Here is a 24,547-nt window from a genome sequence, read left to right as displayed (position 1 = left end):
GTGATCTCACGATGACAGAGACTTCCTAGTACTTCATTTGGCCTCTCTCTAGGCCTTGCACATGGATTGGTACTTGGCAAAGTCTTGCTGAACTGAACTGTGAAAAGAGACTTAGGTCTCAGCTTTCATCTTGATCTCTGGACTCCTCTGAGAGAACTGGCCACAGATAGTTTCGGCTTTCATGGCGGCAGACAGCATGTGGCTGTACCAAAGGAGAGAAGCAAAGAGAAGAGGCATGGGTAAACTTTAAAGAGGAGGAAAACCCTGTCTGAAGTTAGGCATGGACACCCACTCTTTCATCTCTCTTCCCTGATGCCCATTTTAGGGACATCCCAAAGAGAACAAGTAACAGGCTGCCATTCTTAGAATGGGAGACAAGAGGCTAACATGTTAGGTGGACAGACCAGGACAAAAAGCCAAGGTAGCACAGAGGGCTGTCTATTCCTACTCTGCCCTCAACCCTGCTGGATGAGCCTCACCTTGTCCTGGACTACCCGGCCCCAGCCCTGTAGAGTAACCAGGGCTGCTGAGACACAGTGTGGGCAGGGCAGGTGGGTGAGGGCAGCTGCTGAGGGCAGGTGTGACAGCAGAGTTGCCTGGAAAGCTCTTTTATTTCATACTTGGATTTACAAATATAATGAGGCTTCATCTGTTGACTGCCAGGCTATCAACCATCAACGCTGTTCCACCGGAGGCAGAGACTAGGTCCTGTTGGGTCTCTGAAACATTGGTTTGTTCCCTTCTCCTGCCTCATAGGCTGGGTAAACAAAGGGAATGGAACTACAGATGGAAGTTTGATGCACGCCTGTGTCTGGGGGCAGGCAAGTCTGTGGCTGGTGTCCCTGCCAGGAAACACACCAGCTGGTACTGTTTTTACATCTGCTCTCCCCAGCTCCAACTCCAACGGGGAGCAAGTCAGGGGGCTGATGTGCTAAGCCTGCCTTCTTTCTCCCTCCAGCTTCCATTCTGGGTTTATACATTCTTGGCATGAGGGCTGCCCAGCTGTAGGCCCTGATTCCTGGTCCTCCTGGTACAAAGGCTGTGATGATTGGCCTTCTGGGATGCAGGGAGGAGGTGGATGGCTTCCTGCACCTGCTCTGGCTTGTGTTAGGGACTTCCCCTTTTCACCCATTATGCTGAGACAGCTTAGTACAAATGAACTATTTCTAGCTCATTTTAGGGGAAAAGTGGATTGAATTCTCTGTTCATAAGGGAAACCTCTTGGATAATACTAGTGCTGTACACTGAGAGCAGACAACCTGGATCCCACATTTAAGACTATCCATCCACCTCCTCTGTCACACTGGGTTCCTCAAAGTAGAGGCATTACAAACTCTTTGGAATAAAAAAATTCTGATTCATAGCTTTACTAGGTGAGTAACATTGGGAAGTTTCTTATTTAACTTCCCTAACTCTCTCAGTATCTTTATTTACAGAATGAAGAAAGTGGATGGATGGAGGATGGGTGAATGGATAGATAGTTTCCTCTATCTATCCACCCATCCATCCAATCATCTGTTGATCATTTATTTACCTAGAAAGAGAGAGTTTTTATTTTATTTTTATTTTTTTTTATTTGTTTATTTTCAGTGTAACAGTATTCATTGCTTTTTGCACCACACCCAGTGTTCCATGCAGTATGTGCCCTCCCTATTACCCACCACCTGGTTGCTCAAACTACCACCCCCCCGCCCCTTCAAAACCCTCTGGTTGTTTTTCAGAGTCCATAGTCTCTCATGGTTCATCTCCCCTTCCACTTTCCCTCAACTCCCTTCTCCTCTATGTCTCCCCATGTCCACCATGTTCTTTGTTATGCTTCACAAATAAGTGAGACCATATGATACTTGACTCTCTCTGCTTGACTTATTTCGCTCAGCATAATCTCTTCCAGTCCCGTCCATGTTGCTACAAAAGTTGGGTATTCATCCTTTCTGATGGAGGCATAATACTCCTTTGTGTATATGTACCACATCTTCCTTATCCATTCGCCCACTGAAGGGCATCTTGGTTCTTTCCACAGTTTGGTGACCATGGCCATTGCTGCAATAAACATTGGGGTACAGATGGTCCTTCTTTTCACTACATCTGTATCTTTGGGGTAGATACCCAGCAGTGCAATTGCAGGGTCATAGGGAAGCTCTATTCTTAATTTCTTGAGGAATCTCCACACTGTTCTCCAAAGTGGCTGCACTAACTTGCATTCCCACCAACAGTGTAAGAGGGTTCCCCTTTCTCCACATCCTCTCCAACACACGTAGTTTCCTGTCTTGCTAATTTTGGCCATTCTAACTGGTGTCAGGTGGTATCTCAATGTTGTTTTAATTTGAATCTCCCTGATGGCTAGTGATGATGAACATTTTTTCATGTGTCTGATAGCCATTTGTATGTCTTCATTGGAGAAGTGTCTGTTCATATCTTCTGCCCATTTTTTGATATGATTATCTGTTTTGTGTGTGTTGAGTTTGAGAAGTTCTTTATAGATCCTGGATACCAACCTTTTTTTTTTTTAATTTTTTTTTCCTTTTTTACAGAGAGAGAGAGAGAGAGAGAGAGAGATTACAAGTAGGCAGAGCAGCAGCCAGAGAGGGGAGGAAGCAGGCTCCCTGCCAAGCAGAGAGCCCGATACGGGGCTTGATCCCAGGACCCTGAGATCATGACCTGAGCTGAAGGCAGAGGCTTAACCCACTGAGCCACCCAGGCGCCCCTGGATACCAACCTTTTGTCTGTACTGTCATTTGCAAATATCTTCTCCCATTCCGTGGGTTGCCTTTTTGTTTTGTTGACTGTTTCCTTTGCTGTGCAGGAGCTTTTGATCTTGATGAAGTCCCAAAAGTTCATTTTCGCTTTTGTTTCCTTTGCCTTTGGAGACATATCTTGAAAGAAGTTGCTGTGGCTGATATCGAAGAGTTTACTGCCTATGTTCTCCTCTAGGATTCTGATGGATTCCTGTCTCACGTTGAGGTCTTTTATCCATTTCGAGTTTATCTTTGTGTATGGTGTAAGCGAATGGTCGAGTTTCATTCTTCTACATATCGCTGTCCAGTTTTCCCAGCACCATTTATTGAAGAGACTGTCTTTTTTCCATTGAATATTTTTCCCTGTTTTGTCGAAGATTATTTCACCATAGAGTTGAGGGTCCATATCTGGGCTCTCCACTCTGTTCCACTGGTCTATCTGTCTGTTTTTATGCCAGTACCACGCTGTCTTGGTGATCACAGCTTTATAATAAAGCTTGAAATCGGGTAACGTGATGCCGCCAGTTTTGTTTCTGTTTTTCAACATTTCCTTAGCAATTCGGGGTCTCTTCTGATTCCATACAAATTTTAGGATTATTTGCTCCAGCTCTTTGAAAAATACCGGTGGAATTTTGATCGGAATGGCATTAAAAGTATAGATTGCTCTAGGCAGTATAGACATTTTAACAAAGTTTATTCTTCCAATCCAAGAGCATGGAACAGTCTTCCATCTTTTTGTGTCTTCTTCAATTTCTTTCATGAGTGTTCTGTAGTTCCTCGAGTACAGGTCCTTTACCTCTTTGGTTAGGTTTATTCCCAGGTATCTTATGGTTCTTGGTGCTAGATTAAATGGAATTGATTCTCTAATTTCCCTTTCTGTATTTTCATTGTTAGTGTATGAGAACGCCACTGATTTCTGTATATTGGCTTTGTATCCTGCCACGTTACTGAATTGCTGTATGAGTTCTAGTAGTTTGGGGGTGGAGTCTTTGGGGTTGTCCATATAAAGAATCATGTCATCTGCGAAGAGAGAGAGTTTGACTTCTTCCTTGCCAATTTGGATACATTTTATTTCTCTTTGTTGTCTTATTGCCATTGCTAGAACTTCTAATACTATGTTGAACAAGAGTGGTGAGAGTGGGCATCCTTGTCGTGTTCCTGATCTCAATGGGAAGGTTGCAAGCTTTTTCCCATGGAGGATGATATTTGCTGTGGGTCTTTCATAGATAGATTTTATGAAGTTCAGGAATGTTCCTTCTATCCCTATACTTTGAATCGTTTTCATCAGGAATGGATGCTGGATTTTGTCAAATGCTTTTTCTGCATCAATTGAGAGGACCATGTGGTTCTTCTCTCTTCTCTTATTGATTTGTTCTATCACATTGATTGATTTGCGAATGTTGAACCAAACTTGCAACCCAGGGATGAATCCCACCTGGTCATGGTGGATAATCTTTTTAATGTGCTGCTGGATCCTGTTTGCTAGGATCTTGTTGAGAATCTTTGCATCCATATTCATCAGTGATATTGGTCTGAAATTCTCCTTTTTGGTAGGGTCTTTGCCTGATTTGGGGATCAGGGTAATGCTGGCTTCATAAAAGGAGTCTGGAAGTTTTCCTTCTGCTTCAATTTTTTGGAACAGCTTCAGGAGAATTGGTGTTATTTCTTCTTTGAAAGTTTGGTAGAATTCCCCAGGAATCCATCAGGTCCTGGGCTCTTGTTTTTTGGGAGGTTTTTGATCACTGCTTCAGTCTCTTTACTAGATATCGGTCTATTCAGGTTGTCTGTCATTAATTTTTGATGTAGTGTTCTAAGTGGGACTTTGAAAAGCAGTGAAGAACATAAGGTGTCAAGGAAGTGGGTTACAGTGAGATGACCTACAGTCCTCATCCTACCCACCCCCAACTGTCTGCCCTCTTTCCTATCAAAAGAGAACTATGGTGGTAGGAGAAAAGGCATTTTCTCATGGTGCCATCTTTTCTAAAAAACATGGCCAGAACTGTTACCAGCTGATATAGAGGGCTTTAAAAAGAAAGACATATATTGGGAGATGGAGAGGAGAAGGAAGTTGATGGAAATTGGAAGGGGAGGCAAACCATAAGAGACTATGGACTCTGAAAAACAACCTGAGGGTTTTGAAGGGGCGGGGGTTGGAGGTTGGGGGAACCAGGTGGTGGGTAATAGGGAGGGCACATATTGCATGGAGCACTGGGTTTTTTGCAAAAACAATGAATACTGTTATGCTGAAAAAAATAAATTAATTAAAAAAAAAGAAAGATCAGGAAAAAAGTGAATTAATTTTTTGCAGGATAGGGTGACCAACTGTCCCAGTTTGCCCAGGACTGAGGACTTGGGATTTCCAGCCTAAAACAAGAAAGTACCAGGCAAACCAGGATACATTGTCACCTGATAGTAAGATCAAATTCACATTTCTTACAGGCCAAGCCATGTGGGTGGATAAGTCATTTTATAATTGGAGATAAAGTCTGTTTTCTTCAGCAGAAAATTAATAATTACTGTGAAAATGGATGTTTGCTTTTGAGAAATTAACTAGCCACAGCCAAAGGTGGTCGGGAGATTGGCCTAGATTCATAATATCCACTGTCTTTCCCCAACTCATGAGACCACCTTCATGGTATATTACTTTAAACCTATGGAAATCTAGGCAAAGAAAATCTCTAATAACACCTGGCTGAGGTCTTGCAGTTTCAAAACAATGATATCAATATTACTAATAACAATATTATTGAAAATACTTCAAGATTCCTTTCTGGTTGTTGTTTTTGTCTTCAAAGGGCTGTACAATCAAATTACTGTATTCTGAATGTCAGTTAAAATGATCCTTTTCTCTGAATGGTTAAGTCACTAACGCCAAACACTCTTAGCTTTGTTTGATTCATTTTGCTTTTGATTTTTAGGATTTGTCATTTTTGAAATTTAAGAACTTTTAGTTATGACAATGGTGGTTGGGTAGGACCTTCACCCATTAACTTGGCCAGGAGAGAATTTTGATTCCTTTTTCCATCTAAAAGCCCCATTCTTTGGTAGAAATGTACAATGGTGTAGTCCCTATGGAAAACAGTATGGAGGTTCCTCAAAAATTAAAAATAGAAATATGGCCCATCAATACCACTTCTGTATGTATATATCTATATATATATTTTTTTCAAGATCCTGATTCCAATATAATTGAGATCAGGATCTTGAAAAGATGTTAATACTCTTATGTTCATTGTAGCATTATTATTCATGGTAGCCAAGATATGGAAACAACCCAATATCCATCCAAAGATGAAAGGATAGAGAATTATGTGTATATGGTACAATACATATATGGTATAGGTATATAATGGAATATTATTTAGCCTTAAAAAGAAGGAATTCCTGCCATTTGTGGTAACATGGTTAAAGCTTAAGGACATTAAACTAAGTGAAATAAATCCTGTCATGGAGGAACAAATACTCTATTATTCTACTTATAGGTAGTATCTAAAATAGACTAGTAGAAATCAAGAATAGAATTATGGTTGCCAGGGATTGGGGTTTGAGAAAAATGGGGATTTGCTAATTAAAAGGTATAAATATTCAGTTATGCAAGAGATAAGTGCTTATAGATAACAATACTGTCGTGTGCACTTAAAAATCTATTAAGAGGGTAGTGATCTCATGTAAGTGTTCTTACCACAAAAACAAAACCAAATATGAAATGCAAAGGGATACAAGTAAGCTTTTGGAAATGATAGATATGTTTATTATCTTAACCGTGGTAGTGGTTTCATGGGTGTTTGCATATATCCAAACTCATCAAATTGTACATGTTAATTATGCCCAATTTTTTGCTTATCAACTGTGTCTCAACAAAGATGTTGAAAAACAAGATCCATTCCTTGTCACAGAAGTTACTTCATATGAGGATGAGTAGTAGATTCTGTCTTCCTTTCCACAGGGACAGAATAAATGGAAAATATTTGTGCACCAGAAATAGGAGTTAATCAAAGAAAAATTATTAGAACTTTTGTCTTAGAATGTAGAGTGCTGAGGGACAGAAAGAACACGTTAGAACTGTCTTCCACCAAAATTCAAAAGAATAACCAGGTGGTGGGTAATAGGGAGGGCACGTACTGCATGGAACACTGGGTGTGATGCCAAAACAATGAACACTGTTATGCTGTAAATAAACAAATAAAAAAAATATATATAAAAAAATTAAAAAAAAAAGAATAAGTATTGTCTGGACACGTATACCACATTTTATTGATGTGAGGTCCAGAATTGTTTTTTTCTTTTCTTTCAGCATTAATGCAATTTTAGTGTCATTCTGAAAAATACCATTTTGTTGTGACTAGTATAGAGATGGGCTGGAAGAGTGGACAAAGCATCACCATCTTCTAAGTTTAGAGCTTCCAGCTTTGGGCTTTAGCAGGGCTAGATCTCCCTGTGTCTTCTGTATGTTTCTACCTGGCAGGGAGAGAGAGAACAGACTGGTCAGGACCCAAATCACCTGGTGGACAGATGGGGACCAGCTGGAGACTGTTGTCAGGGAGATACTTCTCTATGTAAATTCCTCTGCACTGGGGAGGGAGCATCAGACAACTTGCCCTCCTCTCCACCTTTCTGCCTCTCAGTGGCCCAAGTCCTGTTTCTATGTCTGTCTGTCTGTTGTTCATTAATAGACAATACCCATAGATGTCTGATGTGAAATTGAATCAGCAGTCATTAGGTAGTGGGTCTGCAATAGGCAGAGAATTAGGTCAGTGAGTCTGACATACTGGATTCTTATGATACATGCCTCTAAGCTCCAGAACTTTTAACATCTCAAATTTGGATGCATCTTGTAATGGAAGGCATCATATTGGATGAGACATAGTAATCCTTTATGACTTTTTGAGCTTTATTTTATATTTCTGCACTTCTCAATAAGAAAGTCTAGTTGTCATAAATGAGGCACCAAAATATACCCACAAAGAATTCAAAAGAGCTTTGAATTCAGGGCCAAGGGACCTAGAATTAATTTCTGATCCTGCTGCTTTGGAGCAGTGTAACTATTAGCAAATAATTTCCTTTTCTTGAGTCTCTGCAAAATGTAAACATTGGACTAGCTGGTTCCTCAGAACTCCTTTAAAGGCACCAGGAGTAGGGAGGGGGTGGCAGGTGGGTGTGGCTCCCGAGGTCCCCCCATCAACTTCAACCTAGAACAGTTCTGTGTTATGTAGTCTTACAAAACAGACTTGCTTGTTTTTAAGTTTTCTTTTGAAGAATGGCTTCTGTTATTGGAGAAGAAAAAGCTTAGAAAAAATTCCAGCTGGCATTTATATCTGCCACTGTGGGTCTAAAGAAGGTTATTAACTTGAAGCCAGATTTTTTCTACTGTCCTTTGAATGATGCCAATTGACTTACGTTAGAGGAACAGTAAATCAGTGTCATTAAAATATAGACATTGAGGCAGCTAGATCTACCTGTGATTTGGCATTGGTCAAGTAATTATAACAATAGGGATTGTTCTGTTACCTCCCTCATGAGATCTATCAGGGAGACAGTTCATGAAAAAGGTCCATGCAATGGCTGATCAATAGGGATCTTAGTGGCCACAGCAATGACCACTATCTTTTCCCCCTGGATATGAATTGGGGAGAGGACTTCATTCCTTCTCACCAGAGTATTTACATTGGAACTATCCCTCTCAATTCCCAGTCCCACCCATAGAAAGTCTCATAAACCTTGGACTCACCCAAGGGACATTCACCATCAGAGATGACCTTAGCATGTAGAGTTCATTGTTTATTTCACCAAACCAAAAGAGTAAGGAAGTGCTCTCAGGCTGGTAAGGGACATAACAAAGACTGACAATGGTGACAAAAGCAGCCTGAAGTTAATTTGAAGATTATTCATTGTGGCATGACCCAGGGCAGGCAAGGTGACAGGATGTATCTCTTGCCATGCAGGAGCTGGCAGACTGGTGGGTAATCAGGGTAGACACAGGAGTAAATGAAATGCCAAGGAGCTCAGAACAGAGACTGATTGATCCCTCATGCAGGCCTGGGGAGGTTTCCTAGAGGAACCAACATTTGAACTGAACTTTGAAGCAGACAAAAATGATCATAGGTGGGACAGTGGAAGGGAGAGGGCTTCTCATTCAGTGGCAGGGTAAAAAGAGTGGCTTCCAAAATAACACTAAATAAAGTCAAGCAGTGATTAAGAAAAACCATAGTTAAAGTTGCTTTTTAAATGCTTGATTCTTAATGAAGCACTTTGCATGGATTTTTTCACATAGTTCATTCAGTCCTTAAACAATCCTGGGTTGCAAATTTTATTAATATCCCCATTTTATAGATGAGGAAACAGAAGCACCCAGAATGAAATATCTTGTTTAAGTTGGTGGTGGGGTGGCTTGGATTTGTACTCAGACATTCATGCTTTTAGCTAATAGCTAACATCTATATTAAGGCTGGTTAACCAGATTGAAACCAGACTGTGGGCAGTCAGGAGGCGTGCATACAAGACAGGAAGATAATGCTGCACCTTTCTTCTAGGACAGAGTTTCTGAATCAAGGCACTGTCAACATTTTAGGCTGGATAATTCTTTGTAGAGCAGGGCCCTTCTATGCAATGTAGGGTGATTAGCAGCCTCCCAGGCCTCTACCCACTAGAGGCCAGTAGTACTGACTCTCCTAGCTGTGACAACCAAACATGTCTCCAGGCATTCTAAATGTCCCCAAGGAGGCAATGTCTACCCTGGCTGGGAACTGCTGCTGTAGGCAGGTTCACGCAAGACACAGGGTTTGTCACTCTGAATTAGCAGAGCAGAAGCCCACTGAAATTCACTCTGTTGTGCACAAAATTGTCTCCAGCAAATTCTCAGTGTTGACATCATTCATCTCAGCAGTTGGGGTCCTGATTTCTGCAAGGTGACTCACAAGCCCCTGTTTGTGGGAGTCAGTTGGTTATCTGTTCTGACACAATGGCTCATGTGTTTGAAGGAAGTGGGAGCATGAGACTCATCAAAGCCTGCTGGATGCACAATTACCTCTCTGCATTGTGCTCGCCAAAGCACAATGACTGTTGGAACACCTTGATCCCAGGCTTGTTTTGTTCTGACCAGCAATAGAAGTTTTGAACCTTAGACTGAGTAGTGAAATTGATTAAATATTTAATTCGCTACAAACCTACCAGCTTGTGAACCTATTCATCCTTCATTTTCTGGGTCCACCTCCACAGACAGCACTTATGTAAGTGCTTCCTCAAGGCATTTTCCAAACCTACTCTGGAAAGCCTTGAGGAAGGCTTCCTCAAGGCTTTCCAGAGTAGGTTTGGTGGGATAGTTGCATTACCAGTATCTCTCCCTTAGAGCTTTAGAAGAGGGACCCTGGGTAGGCTCAGCAGGAGGAGTTTGGAGGTTGGGTCTGGAGTATAGGATAAGTCCAAACCTCAGAAGTAATAGCAGAAATGGATAGTAGGTGAAAGTAAAAAATCAAAATCAGAAAGGGAGGCCCTGTGTTTTTCCAAAACTTAGATATCGAGCCACACTCTTGGTAGGGGACACGAGAGGAAGAGGAAGGAGTCTGGAGCAATTATGTGTAACTGTAGCTGCTCCACGAGGCATGTGGTAAACAAACATTTTTTTCCTTTAATTAATTAATTTTTTTCAGTGTAACAGTATTCATTGTTTTTGCACAATACCCAGTGCTCCATGAAATATGTGCCCTCCTGATTACCCACCACCTGGTTCCCCCAATCTCCCACCCCTGCCCCTTCAAAACCCTCAGGTTGTTTTTCAGAGTCCATAGTCTCTTATGGTTCGCCTCCCCTTCCAATTTCCCTCAACGTCCCTCTCCTCTCCATCTCCCAATGTCCTCCATGTCATTTGTTATGCTCCACAAATAAGTGAAACCATATGATACTTGACTCTCTCTGCTTGACTTATTTCACTTAGCATAATCACTTCCAGTCCCATCCACGTTGCTACAAAAGTTGGGTATTCATCCTTTATTTTTTTTTTTTTATAAACATATAATGTATTTTTATCCCCAGGGGTACAGGTCTGTGAATCACCAGGTTTACACACTTCACAGCACTCACGATACCACATACCCTCCCCAATGTCGATAACCCCCTCCCCCTCTCCCAACCCCACCTCCCCCCAGCAACCCCCAGTTTGTTTTGTGAGATTAAGAGTTGCTTATGGTTTGTCTCCCTCCCAATCCCATCTTGTTTCATTTATTCTTCTCCTATCCTCCTAACCCCCCATGTTGCATCTCCACTTCCTCATATCAGGGAGATCATATGATAGTTGTCTTTCTCTGATTGACTTATTTCACTAAGCATGATACCCTCTAGTTCCACCCACGTCATCGCAAATGGCAAGATTTCATTTCTTTTTTTTTAAAGATTTTATTTATTTATTTGACAGAGAGAGATCACAATTAGGCAGAAGGCAGGCAGAGAGAGTGAGAGGGAAGCAGGCTCCCTTCAGAGCAGAGAGCTGGATGTGGGACTCGATCCCAGGACCCTGAGATCATGACCTGAGCCGAAGGCAGTGGCCTAAACCACTGAGCCACCCAGGTGCCCCAAGATTTCATTTCTTTTGATCGCTGCATAGTATTCCATTGTGTATATATACCACATCTTCTCTATCCATTCATCTGTTGATGGACATCTAGATTCTTTCCATAGTTTGGCTATTGTAGACATTGCTGCTATAAACATTTGGGTACACGTGCCCCTTCGGATCACTGCATTTGTATCTTTAGGGTAAATACCCAGTAGTGCAATTGCTGGGTCATAGGGTAGTTCTATTTTCAACATTTTGAGGAACCTCCATGCTGTTTTCCAGAGTGGTTGCACCAGCTTGCATTCCCACCAAAAGTGGAAGAGGGTTCCCCTTTCTCTGCATCCTTGCCAGCACCTGTCATTTCCTGACTTGTTAATTTTAGCCATTCTGACTGGTGTGAGCTGATATCTCATTGTGGTTTTGATTTGTATTTCCCTGATGCTGAGTGATGTGCAGCACTTTTTCATGTGTCTGTTGGCCATCTGGATGTCTTCTTTGCAGAAATGTCTGTTTATGTCCTCTGCCCATTTCTTGATTGGATTGTTTGTTCTTTGGGTGTTGAGTTTGCTAAGTTCCTTATAGATTTTGGATACGAGCCCTTTATCTGATATGTCGTTTGCAAATATCTTCTCCCATTCTGTCAGTTGTCTTTGGTTTTGTTAACTGTTTCCTTTGCTGTGCAAAAGCTTTTGATCTTGATGAAGTCCCAATAGTTCATTTTTGCCCTTGCTTCCCTTGCCTTTGCCATTGTTCCTAGGAAGATGTTGCTGCGGCTGAGGTCGAAGAGGTTGCTGCCTGCATTCTCCTCAAGGATTTTGATGGATTCCTTTCTCACATTGAGGTCCTTCATCCATTTGGAGTCTATTTTCGTGTGTGGTGTAAGGAAGTGGTCCAATTTCATTTTTCTGCATGTGGCTGCCCAATTTTTCCAGCACCATTTATTGACGAGACTGTCTTTTTTCCATTGGACATTCTTTCCTGCTTTGTCAAAGATTAGTTGACCATAGAGTTGAGGGTCAATTTCTGGGCTCGCTATTCTGTTCCATTGATCTATGTGTCTGTTTTTGTGCCAGTACCATGCTGTCTTGATGATGACAGCTTTGTAATAGAGCTTGAAGTCTGGAATTGTGATGCCACCCACTTTGGCTTTCTTTTTCAATATTCCTTTGGCTTTTTGAGGTCTTTTCTGGTCCATATAAATTTTAGGATTATTTGTTCAATTTCTTTGAAAAAAAAATGGATGGCATTTTGATAGGGATTGCATTAAATGTGTAGATTGCTTTAGGTAGCATAGACATTTTCACAATATTTATTCTTCCAATTCAGGAGCAGGGAACATTTTTCCATTTCTTTGTGTCTTCCTCAATTTGTTTCATAAGTACTTTATAGTTTTCTACATATAGATTCTTAGCCTCTTTGGTTCCTAGGTATCTTACAGTTTTGGGTGCAATTGTAAATGGGATTGACTCCTTAATTTCTCTTTCTTCTGTCTTCTTGTTGTTGTACAGAAATGCAACTGATTTCTGTGCATTGATTTTATATCCTGACACTTTACTGAATTCCTGTACAAGTTCTAGCAGTTTTGGAGTCTCCACTCCAAACCCAAACTTTTGGGTTTTCCACATATAGTATCATATCATCTGCGAAGAGTGATAGTTTGACTTCTTCTTTGCCGATTTGGATGCCTTTAATTTCATTTTGTTGTCTGATTGCTGAGGCTAGGACTTCTAGTACTATGTTGAATAGCAGTGGTGATAATGGACATCCCTGCCGTGTTCCTGACCTTAACGGAAAAGCTTTCAATTTTTCTCCATTGAGAATGATATTTGCAGTTGGTTTTTCATAGATGGCTTTGATAATATTGAGGTATGTGCCCTCTATCCCTACACTTTGAAGAGTTTTGATCAGGAAGGGATGCTGTACTTTGTCAAACGCTTTTTCAGCATCTATTGAGAGTATCATATGGTTCTTGTTCTTTCTTTTATTAATGTGTTCTATCACATTGATTGATTTGCAGATGTTGCACCAACACTGCAGCCCTGGTATAAATCCCACTTGATCGTGGTGAATAATCCTTTTAATGTACTGTTGAATCCTATTGGCTAATATTTTGGTAAGAATTTTTCATCTGTGTTCATCAAGGATATTGGTCTGTAGTTCTCTTTTTTGGTGGGATCCTTGTCTGGTTTTGGGGTCAAGATGATGCTGGCCTCATAAAATGAGTTTGGAAGTTTTCCTTCCATTTCTATTTTTTGGAACAGTTTCAGGAGAATAGGAATTAGTTCTTCTTTAAATGTTTGGTAGAATTCCCCTGGGAAGCCATCTGGCCCTGGGCTTTTGTTTGTTTGGAGATTTTTGATGACTGTTTCAATCTCCTTACTGATTATGGGCCTGTTCAGGTTTTCTATTTCTTTCTGGTTCAGTTGTGGTAGTTTATATGTCTCTAGGAATGCATCCATTTCTTCCAGATTGTCAAATTTGTTGGTGTAGAGTTGCTCATAGTATGTTCTTATAATTGTCTGTATTTCTTTGGTGTTAGTTGTGATCTCTCCTCTTTCATTCATGATTTTATTTATTTGGGTGCTTTCTCTTTTCTTTTTGAAGAGTCTGGCCAGGGGTTTATCAATCTTATTGATTCTTTCAAAGAACCAGCTCCTAGTTTCATTGATTTTTTCTGTTGTTTTTTTGGTTTCTATTTCATTGATTTCTGCTCTGATCTTTATGATTTCTCTTCTCCTGCTGGGTTTAGGGTTTCTTTCTTGTTCTTTCTCCAGCTCCTTTAGGTGTAGGGTTAGGTCGTGTATTTGAGACCTTTCTTCTTTCTTGAGAAAGGCTTGTATTGCTATATATTTTCCTCTCAGGACTGCCTTTGCTGTGTCGCTCAGATTTTCCACCGTTGTGTTTTCATTATCATTTGTTTCCAAGAATTTTTTCAATTCTTCTATAATTTCCTGGTTGACCCATTCATTCTTTAGAAAGATGCTGTTTAGTCTCCATGTATTTGGGTTCTTTCCAAATTTCCTCTTGTGATTGAGTTCTAGCTTCAGAGCATTGTGGTCTGAAAATATGCAGGGAATAATCCCAATCTTTTGATACTTGTTGAGACCTGATTTATGACACAGGATGTGATCTATTCTGGAGAAGGTTCCATGTGCACTAGAGAAGAATGTGTATTCTGTTGCTTTGGGATGAAATGTTCTGAACATATCTGTGATGTCCATCTGGTCCAGTGCGCCATTTAAGGCCTTTATTTCCTTGTTGATCTTTTGCTTGGATGATCTGTCCATTTCAGTGAGGGGAGTGTTAAAGTCCCCTACTATTATTGTATTATTATTGATGTGTTTCTTTGATTTTGTTATTAATTGGTTGATATAGTTGGCTGCTCCCACGTTAGGGGCATAGATATTTAAAATTGTGAGATCTTCTTGTTGGACAGACCCTTTGAGTAGGATATAGTGTCCTTCCTCATCTCTTATTATACTCTTTGGCTTAAAATCTAATTGATCTGATATAAGGATTGCCACCCCAGCTTTCTTCTGATGCCCATTAGCATGGTAAATTGTTTTCCACCCCCTCACTTTAAATCTGGAGGTGTCTTCGCATCTAAAATGAGTTTCTTGTAGGCAACATATTGATGGGTTTTGTTTTTTTATCCATTCTGATACCCTGTGTCTTTTGATTGGGGCATTTAGCCCATTAACATTCAGGGTAACTATTGAGAGATATGAATTTAGTGCCATTATTAGTCTGTAAGGTGACTGTTACTGTATATTGTCTCTGTACCTTTCTGATCTACTACTTTTAGGCTCTCTCTTTGCTTAGAGGACCCCTTTCAAGATTTCCTGTAGGGCTGGTTTGGTGTTTGCAAATTCTTTCAGTTTTTGTTTGTCCTGGAAGCTTTTAATCTCTCCTTCTATTTTCAGTGATAGCCTAGCTGGATAGAGTATTCTTGGCTGCATGTTTTTCTCGTTTAGTGCTCTGAATATATCATGCCATCTCTTTCTGGCCTTCCAGGTCTCTGTGCATAAGTCTGCTGCCAATCTAATATTTTTACCATTGTATGTTACAGACTTCTTTTCCCGGGCTGCTTTCAGGATTTTCTCTTTGTCACTAAGAGTGGTAAATTTTACTATTAGGTGACGGGGTGTGGACCTATTTTTTTTTTTATTAAAGATTTTATTTATTTCTTTGACAGAGAGAGATCACAAGTAGATAGAGACACAGGCAGAGAGAGACAGAGAGAGAGGGAAGCAGGCTCCCTGCTGAGCAGAGAGCCCGATACAGGACTCGATACCAGGACCCTGAGATCATGACCTGAGCTGAAGGCAGCAGCTTAACCCACTGAGCCCCCCAGGTGCCCCATGGACCTATTCTTGTTGACTTTGAGGGGGGTTCTCTGCACCTCATGGATTTTGATGCTTGTTCCCTTTGCCATATTAGGAAAATTCTCTCCAATAATTCTCTCCAATAGACCTTCTGCTTCCCTCTCTCTTTCTTCTTCTTCTGGAATCCCAATTGTTCTAATGTTGTTTCATCTTATGGTGTCACTTATCTCTCGAATTCTCCCCTCATGATCCAGTAGCTGTTTGTCCCTCTTTTTCTCAGCTTCTTTATTCTCTGTCATTTGGTCTTCTATATCACTAATTCTTTCTTCTGACTCATTGATCCTAGCAGTGAGAGCCTCCATTTTTGATTGCACCTCATTAATAGCTTTTTTGATTTCTACTTGGTTAGATTTTAGTTCTTTAATTTCTCCAGAAAGGGCTTTTATATCTCCAGAGAGGGTTTCTCTAATATCTTCCATGCCTTTTTTGAGCCCAGCTAGAACGTTCAGAATCGTGATTCTGAACTCTTGATCTGACATATTACCAATGTCTGTGTTGATTAGGTCCCTAGCCTTCGGTACTGCCTCTTGTTCTTTTGTTTGTGGTGATTTTTTTCCACCTTGTCATTTTGTCCAGATAAGAGGATATGAAGGATCAAATAAAGTACTAAAAGGGTGGCAAATACCCCAGAAAAATGTGCTGTAACCAAATCAGAAGAGACCCCAGATTGTGGGGGGGGGGGGGAGAAAGGGGATAAAAAGAGGTTCAGAAAAAAAAAGATAAAAATTTAAAAAAGAAAAGAAATAAAGAAAAAATATTAAAAAAGAAAGAAAAAATATATATATTTTAGATAAACTAGTCAAAAAACGTTAAAAAAGAAAAGGGTAAAAGTTTTAAAAAATTTAAAAATATCGGTGGAATTTTGATCGGAATGGCATTAAAAGTATAGATTGCTCTAGGCAGTATAGACATTTTAACAATGTTTATTCTTCCAATCCAAGAGCATGGAACAGTCTTCCATCTTTTTGTGTCTTCTTCAATTTCTTTCATGAGTGTTCTGTAGTTCCTCGAGTACAGGTCCTTTACTTCTTTGGTTAGGTTTATGCCCAGGTATCTTATGGTTCTTGGTGCTAGATTAAATGGAATTGATTCTCTAATTTCCCTTTCTGTATTTTCATTGTTAGTGTATAAGAAAGCCACTGATTTCTGTACATTGACTTTGTATCCTGCCACGTTACTGAATTGCTGTATGAGTTCTAGTAGTTTGGGGGTGGAGTCTTTGGGGTTTTCCATATAAAGAATCATGTCATCTGCGAAGAGAGAGAGTTTGACTTCTTCCTTGCCAATTTGGATACCTTTTCTTGCTCTTGGATTGGAAGAATAAACATTGTTAAAATGTCTATACTGCCTAGAGCAATCTATACTTTTAATGCCATTCCGATCAAAATTCCACCGATATTTTTCAAAGAGCTGGAGCAAATAATCCTAAAATTTGTATGGAGTCAGAAGAGACCCCGAATTGCTAAGGAAATGTTGAAAAACAAAAACAAAACTGGCGGCATCACGTTACCCGATTTCAAGCTTTACTACAAAGCTGTGATCACCAAGACAGCGTGGTACTGGCATAAAAACAGACACATAGACCAGTGGAACAGAGTGGAGAGCCCAGATATGGACCCTCAACTCTATGGTCAAATAATCTTCGACAAAACAGGAAAAAATATTCAATGGAAAAAAGACAGTCTCTTCAATAAATGTTGCTGGGAAAACTGGACAGCGATATGTAGAAGAATGAAACTCGACCATTCTCTTACACCGTTCACAAAGATAAACTCGAAATGGATAAAAGACCTCAACGTGAGACAGGAATCCATCAGAATCCTAGAGGAGAACATAGGCAGTAACCTCTTCGATATCAGCCACAGCAACTTCTTTCAAGATAAGTCTCCAAAGGCCAAGGAAACAAAAGCAAAAATGAACTTTTGGGACTTCATCAAGATCAAAAGCTTCTGCACAGCAAAGGAAACAGTCAACAAAACAAATAGGCAACCCACGGAATGGGAGAAAGTATTTGCAAATGACAGTACAGACAAAAGGTTGATATCCAGGATCTACAAAGAACTTCTCAAACTCAACACACACAAAACAGATAATCATATCAAAAAATGGGCAGAAGATATGAATAGACACTTCTCCAATGAAGACATACAAATGGCTATCAGACACATGAAAAAATGTTCATCATCACTAGCCATCAGGGAGATTCAAATTAAAACAACATTGAGATACCACCTAACACCAGTTAGAATGGCCAAAATTAGCAAGACAGGAAACAACGTGTGCTGAAGAGGATGTGGAGAAAGGGGAACCCTCTTACACTGTTGGTGGGAATGCAAGTTAGTGCAGCCACTTTGGAGAACAGTGTGGAGATTCCTGAAGAAATTAAAAATAGAGCTTCCCTATGACCCTGCAATTGCACTGCTGGGTATTTACCGCAAAGATACAGATGTAGTGAAAAGAAGGACCATTTGTACCCCAATGTTTATTGCAGCAATGGCTATGGTCGCCAAACTGTGGAAAGAACCAAGATGCCCTTCAACGGATGAATGGATAAGGAAGATGTGGTCCATATACACAATGGAGTATTATGCCTCCATCAGAAAGGACGAATACCCAACTTTTGTAGCAACATGGACGGGACTGGAAGAAATTATGCTGAGCGAAATAAGTCAAGCAGAGAGAGTCAAGTATCATATGGTCTCACTTATTTGTGGAGCATAACAAAGAACATGGAGGACATGGGGAGATGGAGAGGAGAGGGAGTTGAGGGAAACTGGAAGGGGAGATGAACCATGAGAGACTGTGGACTCTGAAAAACAACCAGAGGGTTATGATGGGGCGGCGGGAGGGGGTGGGGTGTGGTGGGAGGTTGAGGAACCAGGTGGTGGGTAATAGGGAGGGCACGTACTGCATGGAGCACTGGGTGTGATGCCAGAACAATGAACACTGTTATGCTGTAAATAAGCAAATAAAAATAAATAAATTAATTAAAAAAAAAGTTTTAAAAAATTTAGCATAAGAAGAAAAAGGAAAGAAAAAAAAATTGAAAAAAAAATTGAATTAACTGCAAGACTAAAGTATCATGGGGAGAAAGCCATGAGTTCCGTGCTTTGCTTTCTCCTCCTCTGGAATTCTGCTGATGTCTTAGGTATTGAACCTGTTTTCCTTGATAGATGAACTTCGTCCTGGGTGGATATTTTGTTGATCTTCTGGGGTAAGGGCCTGCTGTAGTGACTCTCAAGTGTCTTTGCCCGCCGCCCTTACCGGGGGCCGGACTAAGTAATCTGCTCGGGTTTGCTTTTGGGAGCTTCTGTTCCCTGAACGCTTTCCATGGATTTCCTTTCAGAAAGTGGTTGATTTTCTGTTTCTAGAATTGCTGTTCTTCTTCTCTTCGATCTCCCATTGGATTCGTAGGTGTTTGCAATGTTTAGATAAGCTATCGAGCTGATCTCCTGCTACCTGATGTAGTCTCGGCCTGCTACTTCTCTGCCATCTTGACTCCCATGGTAAACAAACATTTAATGGGCACTAGCTAGGAACCAGACACTGTGCTTGTGCACCCATCAAAACCACCCCATGAAGCAGGTTCCACCTTCCTGGAAACAGAGGCAGAGAGGAGTTATGTGCTTGCGCCAAGTTATTCAGCTGGAATGTGGAAGGGTCGGTGTGGGAATGTAGTCTATCTGATCCCAGAGCTCAGGACATGAGCCACTAGGTCTGTACTGCTCTCAGGGCAGGTGTGCTTCTTAGGACCAAGACCTAGGAAGGCTGGCATAATTTAAAGGATCAGGATAAGATAGATCAGAAAATTATGTTAACCATTCTCTTGGGGTAGAGCCAAGAAGGAGAAGAGGCCCTTGGTCACAATTGGTAATTCTGATCAGGGACCTTTTCATTTATATACCTCCCATGGAAGATACAGTGAAGGTCCTGAACCCATGAATCCTTGTCCCACTGGCTAATGGAAGGGATGTATTAGTTTACTTGGGTTATCATAACAAAGTGCCACACACTGGAAGCGTGTGAAATTTTGGGTCTCAGCTCTGGAGACTGGAAGTCCAAGATCAGGGTGTCAGCAGAGTTTTTTCTGAGGGCTATGAGGATCTGTTGCATGTTTTTCCTCTAGCTACTGGTGCTTTGCAGGCCATTTTGTCTTATGGGATGCATACCCTCATCTCTGGCTTCATCTTCACATGGTGTTATCCCTTTGTCTTTGTCTCTGTGTTCAAATTTCCCCTTCTTTTTTATTTAAATATTTATTTTTTAAATTTTAGAGAGACAGTGTGAGCAGAAGTGGGATGGGGAGGAGCAGAGGGAGAGGGAGAGAACCTCAAGCAGATTCCTTGCTGAGTGCGGAGCCTGACATAGGATTCTATCCTTATATCTGGGATCATAAACGCAGATGAAATCAAGAGTTGGATGCTTAACCAACTGAGGCACCCAGGTGCCCCTCAAATTTCACCTTTTTATAACAGCACCAGTCATATTGGATTAAGGCCCAACCTAAAGACCTTGTCTTAACTTTATCATCTGTAAAACCCTATTTTCAAATAAGGTTACATTCATAGGTACTGGGAGTTAGGGCATTAGTATTTTCATGGGGATACAATTGAACCCATAACAGGGTGCAGCCCAGTAAAAGATACAATCACTATTAGTTGGGACTAAACCCCTCTATGAACTGTGTTGGACCAATGAGATCAATGGGGTTGTGTATTCCTTGAATGTAAGTCTTTGGAAGTCAGCAAGAACAGCCCCTTTGTCCCTTCTGGGAAGTTGGGCCAGCCTGGTGGTGGGTATTGTGGAGGGCACATATTGCATGGAGCACTGGGTGTGGTGCATAAACAATGAATTCTAGTACACTGAAAAGTAATTAAAATAATAAAAAAATTTAAAAAAACATTCTCTATCAAGAAAAGAAAAGAGGGGCGCCTGGGTGGCTCAGTGGATTAAGCCGCTGCCTTCAGCTCAGGTCATGATCTCAGGGTCCTGGGATTGAGCCCCGCATCAGGCTCTCTGCTCAGTGGGGAGCCTGCTTCCCCCTCTCTCTGCCTGCCTCTCTGCCTACTTGTAATCTCTCTCTCTGTCAAATAAATAAATAAAATCTTTAAAAAAAAAAGAAAAAGAAAAGAAATTAAAAAATAAATAAAAATTAAAAAAATGTTTTATCTATTTATTTGATATAGAGAGAGAGAGCACAAGGAAGAGGAGCAGCAGACAGAGGGAGAGGGAGAAGCAGGCTCCCCAGTGAGCAAAGAGTCCAACACAAGGCTCTATCTGAGGACCCTGGGATCATGACCTGAACTGAAGGCAGATGTTTAACCTAATGAAGAATCCAGGTGCCCTTGGGTGGAATATTCTATAAATGTCTGTTAGATATGGTTAGAGTTATTCATCTTTTCTATTTCCTTGTTTATCTGCATATTTGCAGTATCTGTCTTTGAAAGTGGGGTATTATTGAATAGTCTGTTTCTCCCTTTAATTTTATCAGTTTTTTTCTACAACTATGGATTTAGTTGGAGGTAAATGTTGTTTACATATTCTAGTGATCCTATTCTGTCTAATTTATCTATCAACTACTAGAAGAGTGTTGAAATCTCCACTATAACAATGAATCTGTCCATTTCTATTTTACTTCTGTGTATCTACATATTTAGGATTTTTAGGTCTCTTGACATATTAAACCTTTATCATGAGAAGTTCTTCTTTATCACTCACTGGCAATATTCCTCAACTTAAAGTCTGTTTTATCTGTGGGTAGAGTCACTTAGTTCTTTTTTCTTCTTCTTTTAAAAATATTTTATTTATTTTTTTTTAAGTAGGCTCCACATCCAACCAGGGGCTTGAACTCAAAACCCCAAGATCAACAGTCAGATGCTTTACCATCTGAGCCAGCTAGGCACCCTGATTCATTCAATTTTCTTATTAGTGTTTGCATTGTATATCATTTTGTATCTCTTTACTTCTATGACATACTACTCTTAAAAATAGTCTACTTCTGTTCTCCCTCATACCTTATATTTTGGTTGTAACAGAATTTATTTCTACACGTTATCACCTCTATAATGCATTGTGCTTACTTTTTCCTTAAACAATTCACTTTTAATTTTTGTATTTATTTTTTTAAATATTTATTTATTTATTTTTTTCAGTGTAACAGTATTTATTGTTTTTGCCTGACACCCAGTGCTCCATGCAATACGTGCCCTCCCTATTACCACCACCTGGTTCCCCCAACCTCCCACCCCCTGCCTCTTCAAAACCCTTAGGTTCTTTTTCAGAGTCCATAGTCATTCATGGTTCACCTCCCCTTCAATGATTCACTTTTAAATAGTTAAAACATGAAGAAAAACTTTCTTCCTTTACACAGATAGTTATCATTTAAACTGTTATGAATTATTTTGAGTAGATACAAGTTTCTATATGGTATCATTTTCTTTTTGTCTAAAGAACTTCCTTTACCATTTCTTGTAGCAGAGATATCCTCACAATAAATTCTTTTAGTTTTTGCTTATCTGAAAACATTTTAAATTACTCTTCACTTTTGAAAGATATTTTCCCTGGATATAGAATGACATTTCCCCCCTTTCAGCACTTTAAAGATGTTTTATTGTCCTCTGTCTTGCATTGTTTGTGATATGAAATCTGCCGTCACTCTTATCTTTGTTTCTCTGAATATAATGTGTTATTGTAACTTATGGTTTCTTTTAAGATTTTTCTCTTTATCAGTGGACTGTAGCAATTTGATTGTGATAGGTTTCAGTACAGATTTCTTTGTTTTTATTTTTTTTGATGCTTGTTGAACTTTTGACTATGTGTTTATAGTTTTCATTATATTTGAATAAAATTTTAGCCATTATCTCTGTAAACATTCTTTTCTACTTCCCTCATTTTCTCAGTCTTCAGCTGCATTTATATTAGACTACTTAATATTTTCCCTCATTTACTATGGCTCTGTTAGTTATTTACTGTCTTTTTTCTCTTTGAGCTTAAGTTTGGATAGTTCTTATTGCTGTTTTCAGATCATACTTTTTTTTTTTTAACTGTTGCTATCTAATCTACCATTAATCTCATGCAGTGAAGTTTTCATTTCAGATACTGTATTTTTCAGATCTAGAAAGTCCTTTTGGTTTTTTCTTACTTCTCCAATTTTTCTATTCATCTTACTCATATTTTTTTGTAAACTCTCAAACAATATACTTATGTATGTACTATTTTAACATACTTGTCTGCATAGACATACTTGTCTATTTCATTTATGGATCTACTTTTATTGGCAAAGAGATTTTTGTATAGGGAAATATTTCTGAAATTTGATGAAAACCTTTCTGTAATTTTCGTTGGTAGTATGTTTGGCTTCAACAACAGAATAATGAACTAAGAGTTAGTTAGCTAAATAAAGGCTTATTTATCTCACAAAATATCTGACGGTAAATATTTTCCGGTTCTAGTTCAACAGCTCAATAATGTAAAGATCATTGTGATTCTTTTAGATGTTTTTCTCATAGTTGGTAACCTCATTTTTTCAAGAAAGCTGAAAAACTCCAGAAATCACAGTTGATATTCTGATCAGGAAAAACACCATGCCTCAAATCTATTTTTTCCCTGAAAGCAGTGGTTTCCTAGAAATTCAACCCAGTGGTTTTCCATGTGACCAGCATGGAGTCACATAACCTCTTCTATACTAACCACTTATCAAACTGAACAGAATTACCATGCTTGCTTTAAAACAATGAGAAATCTTTTTGGGCTTCTAACTATTTGGGGCTCTGATAGCAGGGAGATGAAAGTAGAGGAAGAGACAAATAGTGTGTCCATACTCTGTAGTGGCAAAATGTCAGGTTCATGATCAGAATGGAATGTGATCTTCATGTTACAGGAAACTTGGTGGGAGGGAGTTGGGAAAATCAAGAGCAATGTGTGCAATCTCTAATGTTATCTGAATCTGAAACAAGTAGAGATTTGGAAGACAATTACAAGACTTTTTTGAACTGTTCAGATTTTGTGGTCTTTTATGCACACAGAGATTGTGGGGCTGCTGAGTTTTATACCGGCTGGAGTGTCTAGTAGCATATAAGGAAGGGAGAGTCACAGTAAATTGGAAAAGATAAGAATTTGAGTCACTGTAAAGCTGTTGAACTCTTGCTTCTTGAAAATTTTTGTGAGTTATGTGACTTTGAACAACTTACCTAACCTCTCCAAACTTCAATTTTTTTCACCAAAAGCAAGAAAGAACAATACAGCTTTTGTGGGGGATTAAGAGAGACACCATTTCTAGCTAAGAGCAGTAGTTCTCAAAGATTAAGATTTCAGGGCCATTTTATACCCTTAAAAAGTATTGAGGACTCTTAAGAGCTTTTGTTTCCATTTTTTATTTATTTTTTTTTCCATTTTATTTATTTTTTCAGTGTAACATTATTCATTCTTTTTGCACAACACCCAGTGCTCCATGCAAAACATGCCCTCCCCATTACCCACCACCTGTTCCCCCAACCTCCCACCCCTGACCCTTCAAAACCCTCAGGTTGCCCCAACCTCCCACCCCTGACCCTTCAAAACCCTCAGGTTGTTTTTCAGAGTCCATAGTTGTTTCCATTTTTTATAGTAACTGATACCACATTAAAAATTAAAACTGAGAATTAACATGCACTATGTACTAATATGCATAATAAACATGCATTTATTAATTCACTAAAAATGACAATAAAATGCATTGCATGTTGAACTAAATCACATTTTATATGAAAAATAACTATGTCTTTCAAGACAAAAAATAATTAAAAGAGTTATATCCTTTTACCTCTTTGTAAATCTCTCCTGCTTTAATAGGAGACAGCAGGATTTTCCTAGGTGTTTCAGCATTCAAACTGTTGTGAAAT

The sequence above is a fragment of the Meles meles genome, chromosome 2 (genome assembly GCF_922984935.1).
Source record: "Meles meles chromosome 2, mMelMel3.1 paternal haplotype, whole genome shotgun sequence".
In the NCBI taxonomy this organism is placed as follows: domain Eukaryota; kingdom Metazoa; phylum Chordata; class Mammalia; order Carnivora; family Mustelidae; genus Meles; species Meles meles.
This window is presented reverse-complemented; position numbering follows the sequence as displayed.